The sequence below is a fragment of the Myotis nattereri genome (assembly GCF_964212035.1).
Source record: "Myotis nattereri genome assembly, chromosome: 18".
Lineage (NCBI taxonomy): Eukaryota > Metazoa > Chordata > Mammalia > Chiroptera > Vespertilionidae > Myotis > Myotis nattereri.
This window is the reverse complement of record NC_138093.1, coordinates 13,607,728-13,621,737: the sequence shown is the minus strand read 5'-3', so window position 1 is coordinate 13,621,737 and position 14,010 is coordinate 13,607,728. Positions and strand designations below refer to the sequence as shown.

The window sequence follows — 14,010 nt, the reverse complement described above, 5'->3', positions numbered from 1 at the left end:
TATTACTTAATAAGTCTATTAGTGATATGTATGTAAAATTACACCGGTGACAGGGAAAATAATGAAGAAATATTATAAATGGTAATAAGGGAAGTACTAAAGGCCTAGTGACGTAAGTTGTTCAAGGTACAGAGCAAGTGAACAGTAATTTCAAATCTAAGCACTCTTTACTCCAGAGTCTACTCTCTACCACTGTGCTAGACTGCTTCCCATTTCTTTCAGAGTTTATTGGTATTTTGTATTATTCCATACGTAGTGAGTGTGGTGTATATAGTATAATGGTTCCCAAACAGCCTTATGCCTATTTTTTTCCAGCTTTATTGAGATGGGATTGACATCTCAATAATCATGATACAACATGATTATTTGATATGCATATATGTTGCAAAATGATAACCACAATAAGGTTATCACCTCATAAATTTATTTGTGTTAGTGAACGTTTAAAGATCTAGGAACTTTCAAGCATATAATACCGTATTTTAACTATAGTCGCTATATTGTACATTAGATCCCCAGAACTAATTCATCTTATAACTGGAAGTAAGTAGAATTTGATAGAACTTTTCAGCCAGTTGTATGTTGGGAATGAAGTTAGAGGAAAATTTGAAAGATGGATTCTATGGGTTCTGTCTTGGGTGACAGAGAATTGGGGAGGAAGCGATAGATAATGAAAGCAGATTTGAACATATGGAGTTGGAGTGTTTAGAGGGCATCTGAGAAGAGTTGTTTAGTAGATAATTAGCCCTTTAGATAGTGTATATAATCCTCATATTGGCTAATATTTATGGACAGTTATGTACCTGACGCTATACTAGGAACTTTACACATGTTATGTCATGTAATCTTGATAATAACCTTGGAATAGGTAGGTATTATTATTATCCCATTGAGTAGATAAGGAAAGAAGTGTTTTGAAAAGGTCATGCAGTTGGAAATAGGGGCTGGGCTTTGAAACTAGGTCTGACTGACTTAAGAAATGTTCTTGCCCTGCTGGCATGGCTCAGTGTTGAGCATCGAACTATGAACCAGACATAGATTAGAGAGTTGTCATATATCCTGTGTCTAGTTTTTCTTGTTATTAACATCTTAAATTAATTAGTGTGGTGCATTTGTTACAACAAATGAACTAATATTAATGTGTACTTATTAACTAGAATTCATACTTTATTTGTGGATTTCCTTAGTTTTTTGCCTAGTCATCATGTCTCTTTTTTGACTAACAGTTTTGAGGAGTACTGGTCAGGTATTTTGTAGAATGTCCCTTAATATGGGTTTGTCTGATTCTTTTTTCTTCATGATTGGGTTATAGTTCCTGGGAAGAAGTAAAGTGCCATTTTTATTGCATCATATCAAGGGTAATTACCAGCATGACTTATCACCCATGATGCTAATGTTGATCACTGGTTAAGGCAGTGTTTGTCAGGTTTCTTCTGTAAAGTTACTTCTCCCTCTCCCCCATCATACTGGACGCTTTGGAAAGAGGTCACTGTGCATAGTACACACTTTAGAAGTGGGAAGTTATGTTCCTCCTCCTTGAGGGGGTAGTATCAATGTAAATTATTTAAATTCTTCTGTATGGAAGGTTATAAGCATATTTTTAAATGTTTTTATTCATTTTTAGATAGAAAGGGAGAGGAGAATACATCTTCAAAGAGCTCCTTTACTTTTTTTTTTTTAATATATTTTATTGATTTTTTACAGAGAGGAAGGGAAAAGGATAGAGAGTTAGAAACATCGATCAGCTGCCTCCTGCGCACCCCCCACTGGGGATGTGCCCGCAACCAAGGTACATGCCCTTGACTGGAATCAAACCTGGGACTCTTCAGTCCACAGGCCGATGCTCTAGCCCAGCCGTGGGCAAACTACGGCCCGTGGGCCGGATCCGGCCTGTTTGAAATGAACAAAACTATTGAAATAAAAGACCGTACCATTTTATGTAATGATGTTTACTTTGAACTTATATTAGTTCACACAAACACTCCATCCATGCTTTTGTTCCGGCCCTCCGGTCCAGTTTAAGAACCCATTGTGGCCCTCGAGTCAAAAAGTTTGCCCACCCCTGCTCTAGCCACTGAGCCAAACTGGTCAGGGCGCTCCTTTACTTTTTTAGCATACACTAGTAATGCATTAAAAATATGCTTATGCCTGGCTGGTGTGGCTCAGTGGATTAAGTGTCATCCCGTGAACCAAGAGGTCCTGGGTTCGATTCTGGTCAGTGCACATGCCCTGGTTGTGGGCTTGATCCCAGGTAGGGAGCGTGTAGGAGACAGCCAATCAATCTCTCTCTATCATCGATGTTTCTATTTCTCTATCCCTCTTCCTTTCTCTATAAAATTAATAAAAATATTTTTTTAAAAAAAGACTAAGCAGATGAAGTATTTATGCATTTACTTTGGTAGCTCACAGTGAGTCGTGGTCAGAGAAGATCTATTAGACTGTAGTTTCTAGGTATGAGCTAATCAGTTTAAGAAAATAAGAAACTAAGGGTGCTGAAATAGGATTGTTTATATTGCCAGCTAAGGACATTAAATTTGTTATTACCATTTCATAAAGGTATTTTAATAGAAAAGTAGAAAGAAGATGATAAGGAAAAATCCCTTAGTATGGATACATTTTACTTTAGGAAAAATAAGCTGCTATGTCCTTATTTTTTTCATTTTTCTACAAACCAGTAGAAATTTCATTAAAGGCCAAAACCAGAATTTGGGAACAACTGCCAAAGGCCATACTGCTTCTTGGAATTTTTTCTTTTTTTTCAATTATTGATTGATTGGTTGATTGATATTAGAGAGAGGAAGGCAGAGAGAAACATTGATTTGTTGTTCTGTTTATTTATGCATTAATTGGTTGATTCTTTCTTGTATGTACCCTGACCGTATATGGAACCTGCAACCTTGGCATATTTAGATGACACTCTTATCAACTGAGCTACCCGGCCAGGGCGAAATTTTTCTTTACTTACTAGATAGATTGAGAAAAAAGTCAAGGCATGGTATCCAACTGTGACAACTAATTGTGACGTTAAATAAGTTTTATAGAAACCAATTCTTCTAAATCTTTTGTAAATGTATAATTTTACAACTCCTGATCTCAGATATGCTTTGTTATTGGTGGTGGCATTGATTTTGAAATGTCAACTGATACTTTGGTTAATATATTGTGGTTTTTTAAAAAGATACATTTTTATTGATTTCAGAGAGGAAGGGAGAGAGATAGAAATATTAATGATGAGAGAGAATCATTGATCAGCTGCCGCCTGCACGCCCCCCTACTGGGGATGGAGCCCGCAACCCCGGCATGTGCCCTCACCAGGAATCAAACCATGACCTCCTGGCTCATAGGTTGATGCTCAACCACTGAGCCACGCTGGCCAGGCAATATATTGTTTTCTTACAAGTTATCCTTTCTGCTCTTTGCAGCATCTCTCTTCCTATCTATTAGAGAAATATAAGGTGTGGAGAGGTAGATTATTATGATACACATTTAAGCATATAATTACCAAGGTAAATTTATTCAAAGAATCAGTATGATGTGTTCTTAATACTCAATGGGATGTTTTGGGAATTAATTTGTTTGACTCAACCACACTGGTATTTCTCTTTATTGATGTACATAATAAATAGTTGTCTTGTGCCAATACTTATTGAAGATGAAAAGGAAAAATCTGCTGTTTTTTTTGGCCTCAAGTTAGACCAGGGCAGACAGGCAGTCAACAAAATACATATTAGCAAGCTAGTTCATAGATAGTCAGCATTGTTGAAGATAGAAAAGAAGTAAAACATTTTACAATCCACCCAAGAAGAAGCTAATGTGTGAAACACTGCATGATTCTATACAATAAAAGCCCAATATGCTAAGTGTCCAACCATTTGTTCAACTGTTTGACCAGTCACTATGACATGCACTGACCACCATGGGGTAGACACTCCAACTGGTAGGTTAGCTTGCTGCTGGGGTCTAGCCAATTGGGACTGGACAAGACGGGCCGGACATGCCCTGGAGCCCTCCCGCTGTCCCTCCCCAGCCCTGATCATGCACCGGTGGGGTCCCTTGGCCTGGTCTGTGCCCTTTCACAATCTGGGACCCCTCTGGGGGGTGTTGGAGAGCCGGTTTTGGTCTGATCTCTGCAGGTCAGGCTGAGGGACCCCGCTGGTGCACAAATCTGTGCACCGGGCCTCTAGTATTAAATATAAGAGCAGTATGAGTTCAGAGTAAAGAAAAATGGAAGTGGTTCCAAGAGTTTTCATTAAGGACTAGGGATTTGACTTGGGTTTGTTTATTTTTTAAATTGATTTCAGAGAGGAAGGGAGAGGACTTTGTATTATACATGAATAGTTTTGTTTATAATCAACTTTTTTAAAAAATATATTTTATTGATTTATTTTATTTTTTTTATAGAGAGGAAGGGAGAGGGATAGAGAGTTAGAAACATTGATGAGAGAGAAACATCAATCAGCTGCCTCCTGCACACTCCCTATTGGGATGTGTCCGCAACCAAGGTACATGCCCTTGACTGGAATCGAACCTGCGACTCTTCAATCCTCAGGCCGATGCTCTCTCCACTGAGCCAAACTGGTTAGGGTGGTTATAATCAACTTTTAAAAATATTTTGTTAATTAAAGATATGTGCATAGTTATTCTGCATAGTTATCAGGTACTAGTGGCCCGGTGCATGAAATCCATGCACAGGGGTGGGAGGGGGGAGGGTGTCCCTCAGCCCGGCCTGCACCCTCTCCAGTCTGGGACCCCGCGAAGGATGTCCTACTGCCGGTTTACAGGGATCGGGCCTAAACTGGCAGTCAGACATCCCTCTTGCAGTCCAGGACTGCTGGCTCCTAACCGCTCATCTGCCTGCCTAACCTGATTGCCCCTAACCACTCTGCATGCCAGCCTGCTCATCCCCAACTGCCCCCCACTGCCGGCCTCACCCCCAAATGCCCCCCCTGCCAGCCTGAGCACCCCCAACTGCTCCCCCCTGCTGGCCTGCTTGCCTCCACCTTCCCTCCCCACCGGCCTGCTCACCCCCAGTTGCCCCCCTGCTGGCCTGCTCACTCCAAACTGCCCCCCCCCCGCAGTCCTGATCACCCCCAACTGACCCCTACTGATGGCCTGCTTGCCCCCAACTGGCTCCCCTGCTGGTCTGCTCACCCCTAACTGTCCGTGTCCCCCTCCCCATCCCCTCCTGCCGGCCTGATCACCCCCAACGGCCCCCCCCCACACACACACCAGCCTGATCACCCACAGGTGCCCTCCCCTCTTGGCCTCTAACCGCCTCTACCTCGGCCCCGCAACCATGGCTTTGTCCAGAAGAATGTTCGGAAGGTCTCCTGGAAGGTCTCCCAGTCTAATTAGCATATTACCCTTTTATTAGTATAGAGGCCTGGTGCATGGCTGGTTTGCCCTGAAGGGTGTCCTGGATCAGGGTGGGGGGGGTTCCCTTGGGGCAAGGGGCGGTCTGGGCGAGGGGCCTGTGGTGGTTTGCAGGCCAGCCACACCCCCATGGGGTGAGGGTCCCCGCTGCGGGGGGGCATGGCCAGTCTGGTTGAGGGGCTGGGGGCTGTTTTCAGGCTGGCCATGCCCCCCGGTGACCAAGGCCCCCAGTCCCTCCTTGAGCGGAGGCCAGGGCAGGCTGGAAGCCTGGGTGGCCCCCAGCGACCTAGGCCCCCAGTCACTCCTCCATCGCTGGGGGCAACCCAAGCCTCCTGCTTGCTCCAGTTCCGTGGCCTCTGCCATCTTTGTTGGGTTATTTTGCATACTCACCCTGATTGGCTGGTGGGTGTAGCGGAGGGATGGTCAATTTGCATGTTTCCCTTTTATTAGTGTAGATAGATTTTATATTCCTCTTTTCACCAGCATTGTTATTAGTGAAATATGATGAAATTTGAAAGAGTAAATGTTACAAAAGAGCCGTGATTGTTTAAGACTGTAAAATATAGACTTATTGAAGATAGAGTTGGTTAACATGGGATGGAAATAAAAGATTCCTTTGCCTTCACATCTTAGATCATTACTTGGTATTATTTAGTATAGTAAATATGTGCAAGGTGTTAGTAATATTGAGGAAGGGCAGTATAAAATGAGGCATATATAGGGGTATTTTCTTTTTAATTTTTAATGTATTAATTTGAATAAGTAAGTACCCAAGCCAAATTCTGAAAAGTGTACAAGTATAAAAATAAACTCTTCTGCCCTAGCTGGTTTGGCCCAGTGGATAGAGTTCCAGCCTGTGGACTGAAGGGTCCTGGGTATGATTCCGGTCAAAGGCACATGCCCCGGTTGCGGACTCGATCCCCAGTAGGGATTGTGCAGGAGGCAGCCAGTCGATAATTCTCTCTCATCATTGATGTTTCTATCTCTCTCTCCCTCTCCCTGCCTCTCTGAAATCAATTAAAGTATATTTTAAAAAAATAAACTCTTCAATCATGACTGTCCCTGTCTCTCATTATCCTTTGGTTTCCTTTTGTAGCAGTTTCTTGTAATCCTTCCCAGAGTTATTCTCTATGAATATAAAGTACATGCTCATTTGTATTTTTTGTACAGATATAGCATACTAGACCCATTGTATCTTGTTTTTTTCACTTTATATCTTAGAGATAGATCTAAATGAGGTATAAAATATCCTTGTATTTTTTTATGTACTATTCATTGGGTAGAGGTAACATACTTTATTTAGCCAAGCCCCTATTAATGGACTTATGATATTTCCAGACTTTTGTTGGAAATAGTGTTGCAAAAAATATCTTTATAGTCTTTGTACATAGGGGCAAGCATACCTGTGGGATAAATTCTCAGCAGTTTGGAGACTGCATTGCAGAGTGGTGAAACTAGAGGCAGAGATCAGTTAATTAGGTTGTAGTGATAATGAGAAAATGAAGTAAGGTGGTAGCAAAAGGAGTGGGAAGGGAGAGAATGAATTATGAATTATATATATGTAGTCCATCAATTCTGAGATGTACGTTGTTTTTCACATTTTAACATGTTTGAAATCTGTGCATTTTACAGTTGATGGTTTCATACAACTAATTGGAAGTACTTATTCTTGGTGATATATTAAACGGTACATGTTATAAAGAGTGGTTTCTTAAATTCAAAAAAATACAGTAATAATGGAGGTAGGATTCACAAGACTTACATGTGGTAACTAAGGGGAAGCAAAGGTCAAAGATGACATACTTTTTCTCTACTTTCAGTATGTAAACCATTTTCCTATTTTCTGTATGGTCTTTATATTTGATTAGTGGTTAATTAATTTTGTTAATTAACCAACTCCACTATTGGTGGATGGTTTTTTAAAATTTATTTTTATTAAATATATTTTTATTGATTTCAGAGAGGAAGGGAAAGGAGAGATAGAAACATCGATGATGAGAGGGAATCATTGATCAGCTGCCTCCTGCATGCCCCCTACTAGGGACTGAGACTGCAATCCAGGCATGTGCCCTTAGCCAGAATCAAACCCGGGACCCTTGAGTCCACAGGCCGATGCTCTATCCACTGAGCCAAACTGGCCAGGGCTATTGGTGGATATTTAGATTCTATGTTTCTTTGACTCTTTATTGATCATTGGTAACACTGAACAGTTTTCTGTTTAGAATTAGGGAATGTTTGTATTTAGTAGATTTCTAGATAATTGTATATAACAATATTTAACAAATGAGTGGCAAATTATTTAAAGAACTTCTGAGTTGATATCTTATGAATGTTAAGAGACAACTTTGAAATTTTTAGTTTAGATGGTTTTCTTTTGGTATACATTGAAGTTATTTTATTCGTGATTCCCAACCTCGTGTATATACGTATATGAATGTATGTATGATATATACTGTAACTGGTAGTATATAATTCCATAGAGTGAATCATTCAGAAATTAAATCAGTTGAAAGTTTTGATGCTTGAAACACCCACAGATTTAGGAATATTCAAACTTGCTGGTTCTTCTGTTTCTTTTCATCTTTATTAAGATAATCTTATTATTTCTTCCAGTTCTTTGTTAGTCAGTATTTCTCTATGGCCTCCAATTTTATCTTGAAATTTAATTGCCTTTGTCCCAGAACCCTTGTTTAACTTTGTTGTTAATTGTTTTTGTTCTTAAACTCTGGCTCAGTACTTACGGATGAATTCTTGTAAGTTAAATGTAAATATGATTTGACTTCCATTAACCTATAGCTCTTGAGATCTCTAATTTCCGTATTGGGATATTCTTTGAACTTTATTTTATGGAGCATATTAATATATAAGACTTGGCTATTGAGGACGGTTCTCAAAACCATGGCATCACACCACTGAGTTAGTACATTGTTTCCAAGTCTCAACAAGAATACCTCATCATGAGGGAGTTCCAGGTACATTTCAAGTATGTTGATGAATCTGTTCCCAGATAAAACTAATTGTAAATCTGAGCCCTCAAGCAAAATATTAAGCTATTGGTTTTTTTTAAAAATAGTAAAACAATATAGATGATGTATGATAGAATTGTGCACTTGAAACCTACGTAATTTTATTAACCACTGTCACCCCAATAATTCAGTTTTAAAAATTCCTTTTTTTAAAAAAATATATTTTATTGGTTTTTTACAGAGAGGAAGGGAGAGGGATAGAGAGTTAGAAACATCGATGAGAGAGAAACATTGATCAGCTGCCTCCTGCACACCCCCTACTGGGGATGTGCCCACAACCAAGGTACATGCCCTTCACCGGAATCGAACCTGGGACCTTTTGTCTGCAGGCTGACGCTCTATCCACTGAGCCAAACCAGTTAGGGCTAAAAATTCCTTTTTAAAAAAAACATGGCCAGTTTTGCTCAGTGGACAGAGTTTTGGCCCCTGGACAGAAAGGTCTTGGGTTTGATTCCTGGTCAAGGGCCCGTACCTTAGTTGTAGGCTCGATCCCTGGCCCCGCTGATGGTTCTCTCAGCTGCCTTTTGGGATTATTAACCAAACTGAATAGAAAACTACTTATTATTCTTCATTCCTTTTCCTCTTTTCATTGTATCTTCTTTCTCTTCTAATTTATTCATTTAAAAAGTCGTTACGAAAGCCTGCTGTGTGTAGATGCTGAGAATTCAACCATAAACAAAACTGACAAAAACATCCTTCCCTTGCATGAGGCTTATATTCTCACTAGGGGCCTGGTGCACGAAGATTCGTGCACAGGGGGTGGGTCCCTTAGCCCGACCTGCACCTCTCCAATCTGGGAGTCCTCAGGGGAGCCCTCTCCAATCCAGAGGTTTCTGTCTGTCTTTGCAATCATATGAGCGAATTGTCTAAGACTCTCAACCCAGTTTGGTTTGTTGCTCACAGAAAAATAGAGGCATTTTTTTTTCTTTGCTTCATTGGTGGAGATTTCCTGGAAGTTTTAGGATATCTTCCCTTTAATTTTTCTTAGACACTCTGATTTTACTTATGTCTCTCACCTTTGCTTTCCCTCCACCCCCCACCACAACAGTAACTTGCTCCAGGCTCACTTTGCTCTAGTGTCTAGGACTGTGGTTGGCAAACTGTGGCTCGCGAGCCACATGCGGCTCTTTGGACAGGGTTTGCTCAGTGGACAGAGTTTTGGCCCCTGGACAGAAAGGTCTTGGGTTTGATTCCTGGTCAAGGGCACGTACCTTAGTTGTAGGCTCGATCCCTGGCCCTGCTGATAGTTCTCTCAGCTGCCTATGGGATTATTAACCAAACTGAATAGAAAACTGCTTATTATTCTTCATTCCTTTTCCTCTTTTCATTGTATCTTCTTTCTCTTCTAATTTATTCATTTAAAAAGTGAGTGTGGCTCTTCCTAAGCCTTAGGAGTACCCTAATTAAGTTAATAACAGTGTACCTACCTATATAGTTTAAGTTTAAAAAATTTGGCTCTCAAAAGAAATTTCAATCGTTGTACTGTTGATATTTGGCTCTGTTGACTAATGAGTTTGCCAACCAGTGGTCTAGGAGATCTATCTGCCACCAGAACTACGATTCCCAGCATTCCTGGTGCTCCCCGCGCTCTTGGTTTTCCCTTCCTGCTCTGTCTCCGTCCCATGGCCTCCCACTCTGCCAAGTCCTCCAAGCCGCCAGCTCTCCCTCTCTGCTCTCCATCTGGTGGCTTGGGGAGCCAAGTTCCCCAAGCCACTCCACTCTCTGCTGGCTCTCCCGCTCTGCTCTCTGCCCGGTGGCTTGGGGAGCATGGCTCCCTCGGTCGCTGGGAGTGACTGAGGGAGCCACGTCCCCCCAAGCCTTTGGGTCTCCTGCTCTGCTCTCTGCCTGGCAGCTTGGGGGAGCAACTGAGGGAGCCAGGTCTCCCCAAGCCACTGGCTCTCCTGTTCTGCTCTCTGCCTGGCACCCATGTATGCAAATTAACCCACCATCTTTGTTGGATTAATTTGCATACTCACAGCTGATTGGCTGGTGGGCATTGCGGAGGGATGGTCAATTTACATGTTTCTCTTTTATTATATAGGATGGGAGGAGATAGGAAAAAAAATAAATTCTACAGTATATTGGGAAATTATGTATTATGTGGGAAAATAAAACAAGGAAGGATGATAGCAGTGTTGTTGGCTTGATGTTGTAGTTTTCCTGGTTAGGGAGTACAGGAAGTCACTGAGAAAATGACATGTGGGCAAATATTTAAAGGTGATGAGAGAGGTAAACTATAAGACTATATGGGAAAGGAATGTTTCAAGCAGAGGGAGCAGGGAGCTTAAAGGACCTGGAGGCAGGGAGTAGGCCAGGTGTATTGTAGGTCTTGTAGCAGCAAGGTGGCCAAAATGGCTGGAATGGTGCCCAGGACAGGGGATTGGAGACATAATGTGGGGTCAGATTATTTAGGACTTACAGGGCATTGTAAGGACTTTGATCTTTGCTCTGAGTAAGGAGGGGAGCCATTATTGGAGGGATTTAAGCAGTGGAGTAATATGATCATATTTCTATTTTAAAAGGATCAAGATCACTCTTCTGAGTTGAGATTAGACTGAAGTGAGGCAAACAAAGGTAGAAACAGGGAAACCAGTTAGAAGGCTACTACAGTAATTCAAGCAAAAGATGATTATGACTCAGACCAGGAGGCAATGGTAAGTAGTAGTTGGAGTCTGTATTTTTAAAATTTTGTATAAAAGCTTTTTATGGCTTCTTGTTAGCCACAGAATAAAGGCTGAAACTTTTTAGCTCATTATTTAAGTCCCACCAGAATTTGTCATCTGGCAAAGATTCTCCCACTGTTCTTCCCCCCAAACCTTCCTGGTCAGACAAATATAGAAATAGGTAATGGTGAAGAATATAGATTCTGGAGCTAAACTGTCTGTATTTAAATCCCTGCTTTACCACTTACTAGCTGTGAATAGGGACAATTCATTTAATTCTATCTCTTAAATGGAGCTAATAATAGTACTAGGGTTGTTGTAGGGACATCAGCTAAAATTTGTATCATCTTTAGAATAGTGCCTAGCACACAGAAAGGGATACATAAGTTTTTGTTAAATAAATTTAAAATTCTACCCTAAATTTCTCCCTCCTCCAAAACAAAAGACAATCATTGCACAGGCCTATTCAGCACCTTTGCTCAAGACTTGTTCTCACTGGAGTGCTCTTCCCCTTCTTTCCTATGAAAATTTAACTTCTTCATTAAACATTTAATATTAATTGAGCACCTATCAGACACTGAATTAGTCGTTGAGGACATGGCAGTAAACAAGACAGAATCCTAGCCTTCAGGGAGTTTATACTCTAATGGAGACTGCAAACCAATACACTAGCAGGGGTCCTCAAACTATGGCCCTCAGGCCCGCCGGGTGTTTTTGCCGCCGCTGCCTGTCCTGCTTAGCAGCCGACTTGTCCCGGGCCCGCAGTGCGCATGTATGGAATGTCTGAGGGACAGTGAACTGGCCCCCTGTTTAAAAAGTTTGAGGACCTCTGCATAGTGTGGTAAGTTTTGACTGGGTAAGTTCAGAGTTCACTAAAGGCATCATCTTGTGGAGTTAGGGGAAGCTTCATCAAAGATGTGAGATGTCAGCTAAGACTTGAAGAAAGTGAAGGAATTAGCCTATTGGAATGGGTGTCAAGACGAGGGAAGGGGTGAGGCTTGGAGATGAGAACAAAGTTTTGTTCACCAAACTGGAGCTTTAAGGGAGAGAGAGGCTAAAGTTGAGGCTAAACAGGTAAGCAAGAACTATGGTATAAGAGGGTTTGAAAAACATTCAGGATGGGCCATCTCGAAAATCCATAGGCATCTTCCCAGATTACCTCAACCAACTTTTCTCATTCCTTCTGAATTTCTTAGTGCTCTGACTAAAGTGGAGGGTTTACATTGGGGGAAAGTGGCAGTAATGTTGTTGGGGATGATTTGTTTTGGGCAGAAGTAAAAATGAGATGGAGGGTCAGAATCTGACATGGATTAAATTTAAAATTTTGGATGTTTTCCGGTGGATGAGTGGAAACACTAAAGATTATTCAGAGTGGATTATCATAGAAAAGGAAAGTTCTGAGAGACAGAGAGAGAGAGATTTCTGGGAATTGTAATTCATTAAAGATAAAATTTGATTTTGAAGGGGAAGAGATGAGACTAGAACAGAATGTAAGATCCAGATCATAAATGGAGTCTAAGGTATTTGGGCATTTTCCAGTAAGCAATTGGAAATCATTGGCAGATTTGATATCAGAAATAACTGGACAGTTTTGCATATTAGAAGATGAATTTAGCAACAATGTAGAGAATAAATTTGGGGTGCCCAAATCTAGAAGCAAGATCACCAGTTGGGAGTCTATTGAAGTAGTAGTCCAGGTCAAAGGTGATGAACCCAACAAAGAGCTATAGTAGATAGAGAAGGAGAAGAGGGATAAATTTGATATTATTGGAGACAAAATTGACTAGACTTGGAGATTTAACAAATGGGGGCTGAAGGGTAGGGAGGAGGAGGAGTCAAAAAAATTGCTAAAATTCTGGCTAAATACAGGAGCAGTAACAGATGGAAGAGGAGGAAGATTAATATTAGTAAAATATTGAAAAATCAAGTTCAGGGTGCCTCTGAGACTTAGCATTGATTGATAAAGGGAAATCCAGGCTTGAAAAGTATGGATATGGGAGTCATGGATACATAGGTGGTAGTAGTTAAAGGCGTGGAAGTGAATGATTATGCTGGTAGCCATTTTCTGTGTGCTAAGCACTCCTTAATGCTTTATATACATTGTTTTATTTGTTTTAAAATGTTTTGATTTTAGAGAACAAGGAAGGGGAGAGAGAGAGAGAAACATCAATTTGAGAGAGAAATATCGATTGGTTGCCTCCCGAATGCACCTGACTGGGGATCAGATCCTCAGCCTTTTGGTGTATGGAACGAAGCTCCAACCAACCAAGCCGCCTGTCCATATACATTGATTTATTTAATTCTTATAACAACCTGTGAAGTTGTCATTCTGTAATTATGGAGTTAATAGAAGTTAAAGTGAAGACAGCGAGTACATAAAGCTCTTTCAGATTCCTGATTCTGGAAGACCTTACCTGACTCAGATAAGTTGATCTGGATTGGTTTAAATGTGGATACATTTTTTCGAGAGAACATAATTTCCATCTAATGATTTATGCTCTCTCTGTGAAATAGCATGTAAGCTTATTTCCTGAGAGTGAGAAAGGAATGTGGTAACATAGAGGACTTGACAAGAGTAGTAGAAATTTGAAATAGCTTTTACAGTAAATGAGAGAAAATGCTGATTAAAGACATGTGGAAGGACAGTAGCATTGAGGGCCCAGCTGAAGGAGATTGAATTTATATGGTTTCAATCTTCCTGGTGATAGGATTTTTCTTCAACAGAACACAGAGCGGAAATAAAGTTGTAGTGAAGGCATTCAATTAGATTGATCCAGATTTAAGATTTTGTTGAGTGCATGTGCTAGAAAGGCTAAATTTGAGGCAGGTGGGGGAACGATGATGAAGGTTTTGATAAAAGAGTTATTTTAATAATGGATCAGAAACTCTGGAATTGATGGAGAAAGAATTTGAATACTGGAAGAGGCTGTAGAGAAAATAAAGAACTG

At 40.8% G+C, this 14,010-nt stretch overlaps 1 protein-coding gene across 4 annotated transcripts in view; it reads left to right on the top strand.

Moving 5' to 3' along the window:
• RPRD2 (regulation of nuclear pre-mRNA domain containing 2) overlaps positions 1-14,010 on the top strand; it is a 66,139-nt gene that overhangs the window by 8,608 nt on the left and 43,521 nt on the right. The window lies entirely within an intron of this gene.